The sequence below is a fragment of the Anomalospiza imberbis genome, chromosome 17, assembly GCF_031753505.1.
Source record: "Anomalospiza imberbis isolate Cuckoo-Finch-1a 21T00152 chromosome 17, ASM3175350v1, whole genome shotgun sequence".
Taxonomy (NCBI): domain Eukaryota; kingdom Metazoa; phylum Chordata; class Aves; order Passeriformes; family Viduidae; genus Anomalospiza; species Anomalospiza imberbis.
Window position 1 is genome coordinate 3,529,909 of NC_089697.1, and position 8,346 is coordinate 3,538,254.

An 8,346-nucleotide genomic window follows, 5' to 3' on the forward strand; every position below is an offset into this window, starting at 1 on the left:
GTGCATTTAAAACTTAAAGGATGTTAGTGCTTGGTCTTGAAAAAAAAATCCCCCAAACCACATGGATTTGTGCAGGATTTGGACTTGATGGTCTTTGTGGCTCCCTTCCAACTCTGGTTATTCTATGATTCTAAGTTCTGCACCCCCAAAACTGGACCTTTTTTCTGTAAGACACTCTCCAAACCACCCCATCAACACAGTCATCTCTTCAGTGTGCTCATAACAAATATCAAAGGCCAGGAAAGTTTGGAACTAGAAATGTGTTTGCTTTTCCATTATGAATGGGGAGGTACAGGAAGGATTAATTAAGATCTAGGGGTAAACATGGGGTCTGGATTCCTGAATGTCAGATTCAGTGCTGCAGCTAAGGATATCTTTGTTCCCTGGCTGAATTTCTGCTTTGCTATCATGTGTCTGACATCTGGATGGCATTCTGAGAACTTTAGAGGGAAAATATGTAATGGACAATCAATAAACTGTTTGTTGGGGAAATTTTCTCCTAGCAGGATGATAAAATCAGGAGCTGAAAAGGCATGGGAAGACAACTCAGAGTTGTTCATCAATTATCGCTGCTATTTATTTCCTGAAATTGGAATGGAGGACTCGGTGCCCGAGTTGCTTTGAAGACACAGGAAATGCACGTTGTTCCACTGCCTCCAACTTTGGCAGACCCCATGCAAGCCTGTGACAAATTACTAATCAGTCTGCAATTTTTCACCCCTGTCTTGTCTCTGTTTTGCTGTGCTCTGGTGTGATTACTGCATATTCCATCTCCCAGCACCCTGTAAATGATCTATCAGCCTTATTGAATGCAGAGCTCCCTCTTGCATCTCATGAGCTGAGCCCAGGCTGGGCTCCCTGCACGTGGCTGAGCTTGGCACGTGTTAGGCTGAGCCTTCCCTGCTCCCTCCATGTGGGAGGCAGATTGCTAAAGTCAGGATCCTAACAAAAAGGCTCAGAATTCCCCCCACCGAGCTGAATTTCTCCCCTTCATAATAACAGTGTGTAGTGTTTCAAGTGGCTTCAGATTTTTTGCCTAGTTTTCACTGTCTTCTATTAAGTTAAATGTCCTTTTTCTTTTAGAGCAAGTATAAATCTACTAACTCCAAGTAATACACATCAAAACAATGTTGTAACATGATTGGTTTGCTTAATCTGCTTATGAATGACTCTTTCCCCACCAGCAGCCTCGTTAATCCAAAGTAATTTTTGTCTCTTTCCTACAGTGATTGTTTTTTTGTTGTATAGAGCTGATAAATTCCATTCTTTCAATGGAATATATCACAGATTTCTCTGTGAATTCTTCAGAATCCTTCTGGAAAGTCTGAGACCCAAGGTGCAGCAAGAGTAGGGGTAGCTGTGAGAGGGTTTCTCATGATCCTTGTTTATCACTCCTCATGAGCCTCACCTGGATTCAGGTACAGCTACAGAGGGAACCGTGTGCATGGGACAGGAGGGCACTGCCACCTCTGTCAATGTCCCTGAAGGCTGAATCCCCAAGAGAGTTCAGGTGCAGGAAAAGATAAATTGATGGGAAATCCACTGAGGCTAGTTACTGTGAAGTTCCTAGAAGAGTGAGTTACAAATAATACAAGAAAAAGCAGCAAGCTACAAACCAGCATTACAAGGCACCTTCAGGTACCAGGGACAGATAAATGAGAGAGAAACTTGCTTTTTAATTTTTTTTTTCCCCAGCTATCCCTGCAATGTCTCCAAGCTGCTGTTGGAGTAGCTGACAGTGCATCCTTAGCTCACGGGACAGGTTTGTTGCTTTTGGCGACACAGGTAGAGCCCCAAGGCTGCCCCCTTTAATGAGCTCTCCACTCCCCATCACGTTTATGCCATTCCTGAGCAAAGGGGGAGAATGGATGGTGCTAAACAGCCAACAGCTGTTAGCTGTCTTCCCCTTGGGGTCTGAGGGGATGGGATTGCTGTCAAAGGTGGCACAAATGTTTCTATCCCAGGAGCAGAAGGTTCTCGAGGCTGCAGAGAGCAGCACAAAGTCAAGAAACCCTCAGTCATGGTAGGAGCCGCTGCACAAAGGGGGCTCAGTGATTAAACAAGTCCTGTTGGCCACACTCCTGCAGGGATGAAGATGTGTTAGAAGGAGGTTTGAAGTCACCCAGCCCCCAAGTGAAGGAAACAGTCAGATGGGATTATTGTGGTGATGGCTATTTGTATACCAAAGTGACATAAGGATGAAGCTAAAAGGCCAGGAGCTCCAGAGAGAAGTGGACTCTGTGTCAACTGGGAGGAAAAAAAAAAGGGATAAAGAAGAAAGAAGGGAGAAGGTGGCAGGGGTGAGGGAGTTGAGAGGCTGCTACAGCTTGAAAGAACCATTAGAAGTGCTACTATATTAAATGGGGAAGGGCATCAAGGGGGAATATTTTGCTTTTTCAGAAGTTTTGAAGAACTGTACTAATAAAGTAAGGTGAGCAGTCAAGGTCAAGGAGGCCAAAAATGAGCAATGAGGCAGCTTTACTGTTCTGACAGATACATGGCTCTGCACCTGCCATGGCCCACATGTGGGACAAAGGCATGAAGCAAGAGGCAGAAGATGAATAGTGGGCAGGAAGGCTTTAAATTACAAGCGATCAATTCCTCTGACATAAATAAAGTTTCTTTAACCTCAGTTCCCCCATGAGTCAGCATTTGGGGCTGGAAATGATTTACAGGAAAACCCAAGAGATGTTTGAGAAGTGATTGCGAGTTGAGAATGTAAATTTAAGGAAAACTGCAGTTAGTGAGGGGGGATGAGATAAGATGCTGCTAACAGTTCTGTAGTTTAACAGGTTGTTAGGCTGTGAGTGTGGCAACATTCCAAAGGCATTGTTCCCCAAATTAGAGCTCCAAACTGCCTGACTTCAAGGAGACTTTCTGCTCATTCTGCATCTATTAAAGCTGAGATCTGTCTTCAACCAGGCTCTCAAGGGGCTGAACTTTTCCAGACTCTCCCAGATCCACCTCCTTTGCAGAAGTGTGGAATGTTGGCACTTGCCTATTAACCCACGAACTTGGCGTGAGCAGGGATTCACTTCCTATGTGCTGCCACTTCAGTTAGCCAATTTTAGCTTATTTGCACACATAATTTTCTGCCAAGGTGACATTATTGAGCATTCCTGATGAGGAGGATATTATTTAGGCCAAGGGAAAAAAAGCATAAACCCAGGCTGGCAATCTGAGCTGGAGATAAGGTTGTTTGACAATGAAACACAGCACAGGGATGGTTGTAGGGCAGAGCTGCTTTGGTCTCTGGTTGAGATGCCTGTAGGTCATACATCCATGGAGGTCAAACTGCCTGGATGATACCTATGGCCTGGTTTTAAAAACATTGCTAGAGATTTGTTACGGATTTATTTTTGCCCTGTAGGTTTTGAGTTGGTGGGGGTGGGGGTTTTTGTTTAGTTTTGTTGTTGTATTTTTCTTGCTTGTTTTGATTCTCAAAAACTGGGATAGGACCAGTTCAGCTCCCCCAAGCCTCTGATTGCCCCAGGTCCAGTTCAGCCTGAGCCAGTTGTTACTGCAAAGTAAAACATGTAATTTTACATCCATTTGTTTTAAAGGTCACATTTTCCTGCTTACAGTGTTTCTACTATATATATTTTACTAGCCTGCAGAAGTCAAAAACATCTTTCAACCTCAATGGTCCTAAAGGACAGAAAACTGTAGAGGAATTTAAGCTTACTGCTCACATTACCAACATGATCAGGAATGGTGGGAGGTCAAGACAAGCAAACAGGATGTAGAGGAGCTCAGAGGAACTGCTGGAGCTGAACTTCTCAGTGCATTCTCAAGGCCAGAAATCCCAGTGCATTCTCAAGGCCAGAAATCCCAGCTGCTAATCACAACTCATGCTCTCAGCCTTGGAAAATCCCAGGGCAGGAGGTCTCCTTGAGGAAAGAAAAAGTAGAGGAGAAGGGCCAGAAAGGCTGAGGTTGATCTGCAATTCCTTGTCATTTTTAACTATTCATATACATGGGGGAAAGTGCCCATTGTTAGATGCTGAAATAAGTCTCAATAATTTTCTATGTTTCTCTTGATTTTCCAGCATTAGCTGTGAGTACTTTTAATGACTCTTTATGAAAACCTCTTCTGGTGTGGGGGAAGTTATTAAGCCTGTTACAAGGGATTTTATGGTTTTAATTATAAACAGGTAATAGAGTCTATGTAAAAATTACCTTTTGACTTTGCAATAAAACCCATTTCCCCCAAGGTAAGAACTCCATAAAGAGAGAATTACATGGCAAGGGAAAGGAGAGGTCGGCTCTGAAATCACAAGGTGCCTCCACAAGAGCAGCTTTTAAGAAGCCCTGGGGATACACCGACCTTAGTCTGCATGTCTGTCTGTCTGTCCTGGAGGCCAAGGGAACAGCAGAGGGAAATGCAAGGCTCAGGCTGCCCAGACTGTCTCTACCTTGGAGCAGCCTCAGGACTCCATTAACCTCCTTAACAGTCACGTCTAGACCACCCCAACCCTACAGCTGGAGATTGATGCACAGTGCAGGGATGGACCAGCTCTGCTTCTTCCCTTTCAGCTGTGCAGTGATGCCACGGCTGGAAAGAGTCACTCTCTTCTTTCTTTCTGGATAATACTCCTAGATTTATCCACCCTGACTTTCTTGCTGTGACTTGTCAACTCTGCAGCAGGAATTGCTGGTGTCTTCACCACAAAGGAAGCCCCTGTACTGCCAAAGCTTCCTCTTCCAGTAATTTCCACCACAAAGAAATAAGACTTTTCTGCTAGCCCTGTTGTGGGGAGGTTGGTCAAACTCTGAGCTCTCAGTGCAGCCAAGGCCAGTAGCCACCACTGCCCTTTTCTCTGTCTTGAAGGGAAAACAGTCTTTTGCCTCCTGATATCAAACATACATTTTCCTGATTATTAGAGAAGGCATTTTCTTGGCACAAAGTCCCAGTGCTGGCATTCAGCACTGAGCTCAGCCCTGCTGGTTCTGCAGACTCCTTGTGCCCTTCAGTAAGTCACTTAATTTTCCTTTTGCTCTTTGTTTCTCCCCCTTTCCCTTCTTCCTTCCCTTCCTCACCTGTGCACACAGAGGACAAGCCTTTGATGAATGGGTTGTCTTTTAGCATAAGGTCAAGTGATCCAAAGAGACTGAGCTGCTGTGACTTAATGAGTTAATTATGTCACCTGCCTGTCAGCAAGACCTGATGGAGGTGAGCTCTGAGCTGGCTCCTGCCAGGAAACACAGCTCAGGGGTTTAAAAACAGAGTTTTTGCTGTTTATAAGAGGCTACTGCATTTCCAGATGCTCTAGTGCAGACCAGCTCTCTGTGCCACCTACCAGAAGTGATTAGATATTTGACTAAGTTAATACCCAGTTGGTCAATATAAATTTGAATTCCTTCTTTCAGCTGGAAGACTGAGAAAGAAAGAGGTGAAGAGGAAAAAGAACAACAGTGGAGACTGTAATTTGCTGTCTTTTAGCTCTCCCTGTATATCATTTATAAGGATATATAGACTATTATGGCTCATCTGTATCCCTCTAATCATTAATGAGGTGCCTTCCATGCCCTAAAGTTAAAGTCATAAAAGTAAAGTGTGTTTTCTACTGCAGGTCCATTTCAGTTCTTGATACAAATGTTCTGTTGGCCTTTATAATGTATTTGCTATAAATCTTGATAGCATTATTTGTTTTGTTTTTCTATCTAAATGTAGTGTTGAGTGGAAATGGCCTCATTATCTCCCTATTTCTAAAGAGAATTCACTGTCTTTAAAAGGTGCTGTATTAACAGCCCTAGAGATAGAAATCCCTGTTCAGAGAGAAGAGGCAAACCCAGCCTGCCCTTCCTTGCAGAGCTCCACTGATGAATGAGCTGTGCTTCACTGATCTGTCCTGGTCTTGTGGGTTCAGCAGGCAGACTGTGCTCCCCACACCTCATCTTTCTCCTTGCTAAAAGCAGTGCCAGCTGAAAGACTTTACCAAATCTAGGGAGAGAAAAATTCTTTTTCTACAAACCAGGTTCCCTCTTTTTAACTTGCAGACAGTTAGTGTGCAACAATCTGAGCCTTGTTCTTTCATTTGTAATGATCACACTGATCACAATTGCACCCGACAGGTACCAGAGTTAACACTGCAGCAGGCTCTTGGCTTCTTCGAGGTTTGGCAGTGTCTCTGTGGCTCTCTTGGATGTTTCCTTGGTTTACTTGCCTGCACTTTGCTTTTAAGCACTCCAGCAAGCTGCAATTCTAGCAGGCAACATCCCTAACCATGCTGCAGCACCAAGGAAATTCTGCAGGTCACATTCCCCAGCTCCTGCAGGAGCCTGCAGGGCTCTGGTGTGGGCAGGGCTGTGCTCAGCTGCACTTTCACAACTGGAAAAGGAGAGTTGATCTGTCCAACACTGATGACCAGGTAGATGCCCAAGTGAGATTTTCCTTTCAGGTTGGAGGCTGACTGCTCAGCTTTTGCTCCTAATTTCACTTTTACCTTTCAATTCACCTGATATCCCAAGCAAAACACATCTTTCATAAAAATGGATGTTTACAACTAACAGGCATAATTTTTAAAACACAGTGATTGCCAAAGCCTGTTGAATGAAGAGCCAGATAGGGAAGTTTTTCACAGCTTCAGAGCTAATGAGTTGTAGACATTGGCAAATACTGACTTTTTAAATTAGAGCTGCTATAGTTCAAAGGAGACAGATGGTTTTATTTATGAAAGGGATTTAAGGACCACACAGAGAAGACTCTACAGAAACACAATGTGTTGTTGGAGACCACATATCATAAAAGATGATATTTAAAACAGTTCAAATTTCCAATTCCCCTTTTCCTCCTTGCCAGCCAAATTTGGTGCAGCTGCTTTTTGAAATCCAGGAACATTTGTTCTCTGATAAAAACAAACACAAAACAAGTAGAAACTTTGAGAAGTCACCTTCAAAGTTGAAAATATTGTAGAGTTCACCTTGGGCCTGATTCAAACCCCTTTGAACTAATTTCTGTTAAAGACAGTGTGATTGTGTTCCACTCAATACCCATCATCTTGAGCTATGGAGACTTGAGTGATGAATGCTTTGTTTTATTTCCAGGTTCCTCTAACACAACAGCCAAGGCATCTGGAGCATCAAGTTCCTGCTAGAATGGCTACAACAACCATTTGGCAGTGTTGTACTTAAGCCTCACTTTAAAATAAAACTTGATCATAGTTTAGGCCAAAGTTGCAGAGATTTCACCTGCTGTTTTTGAGCTGAGCTCAAAGCAGTAACAGATAACATGTTTTTGGAATAGGAAGGAATAAAACCATTATTGTTCAGAAAATGGCCCTCATCTCACAGGAGAGGTCAGGAATGGGGTAGACATGGAGAGGATTTTAATTCACCCACAAAGCATCCAGATGTGGCTCAGCCTGCACAGATTGCAGTGGGAAAGAGCTCCACTGGAGACACTGCTGGGAAAGCTGCTCCTGCACAGAGGGACAGGGAATGTGCTAGGACTGTGATGGGCAGGATTGTGAGCCTGTGCTTGGCCTAAAATGAGGATCAAATCACTACCCAGGCTGGTACATAGCTGTTTGTGCTCTGAGGGGACCAGCTCCTCATGGGGGAAGATATTTGTCTCCTGCTGCTGTTATGTTCTTTGCCAGCTTTAAGAAAACTCCAACAATCTCTTTGCTGTCAGCACAGCATATGTCTCCTCTGCTCTGCTGTTATCTGAACAGAATGCAGGATGGAAGCAATTTCCAGAAAGCACAGCAAATATTAACACATGCAGAAGTGCAGGGCACGGAGAAAAAAATATCCCAGCAGTTATTTGACCCGCCTGAATATAGTGTGGCAGCTCAAATATTCCTCAAGTTCATACTGCTCCCAACGAGGAGGCAAATTCTGACCCTTCACTTGTACCAAGTGAGTCGTTTGTCTGTCTTGCAGCCTTCATATGTCAGTGTTCCTTCTACATTTGCCTGGTTTAGTGCCCACATCTCCAGCAAAGCTGGGCAGGCTGCACAGCTGTGTCCCTGCATCAGTCTCTGGCACTCCCATGGTCATTTGTGGCTACCTGAATGACAGAGATCATTTGTGTAAATCGTCTTTTGTTTTCTAGAGGGTGGGAACAGCATTGCTGCGATTATGTGGGTCCTGAAGAGGACTCCAGGGAGTCAGGAAGTTTGAAATCTTCATCTCTGGAGACCACGACATCCCAACAAGTCAATAAGCAGCATGCTCGGATGTGAGCTGCTTTGAGCTGGGTCCCTTCCAGCCCAGCTGGTGGTGTGAAAAGCAGTGTATGGCAGTGGCTGAATTTTTGCCACCCCACTGCCCTGAACAAAATGCACCCACACAAGAAAAATTGCTGGTTTCTGCTGGCAACCTGTTCCAGACAAGGAAGGAT

General features: G+C 44.2%; 1 long non-coding RNA gene across 1 annotated transcript; it reads left to right on the forward strand.

The window, feature by feature from the left end:
- Positions 1-1,798: 1,798 nt before the first annotated feature.
- LOC137483986 (uncharacterized) lies at positions 1,799-5,686 on the forward strand. Its single transcript, XR_011004697.1, has 2 exons — positions 1,799-2,023; positions 4,214-5,686. It is a non-coding gene; the product is annotated as an uncharacterized lncRNA (long non-coding RNA).
- The last annotated feature ends 2,660 nt before the right edge of the window (positions 5,687-8,346 follow it).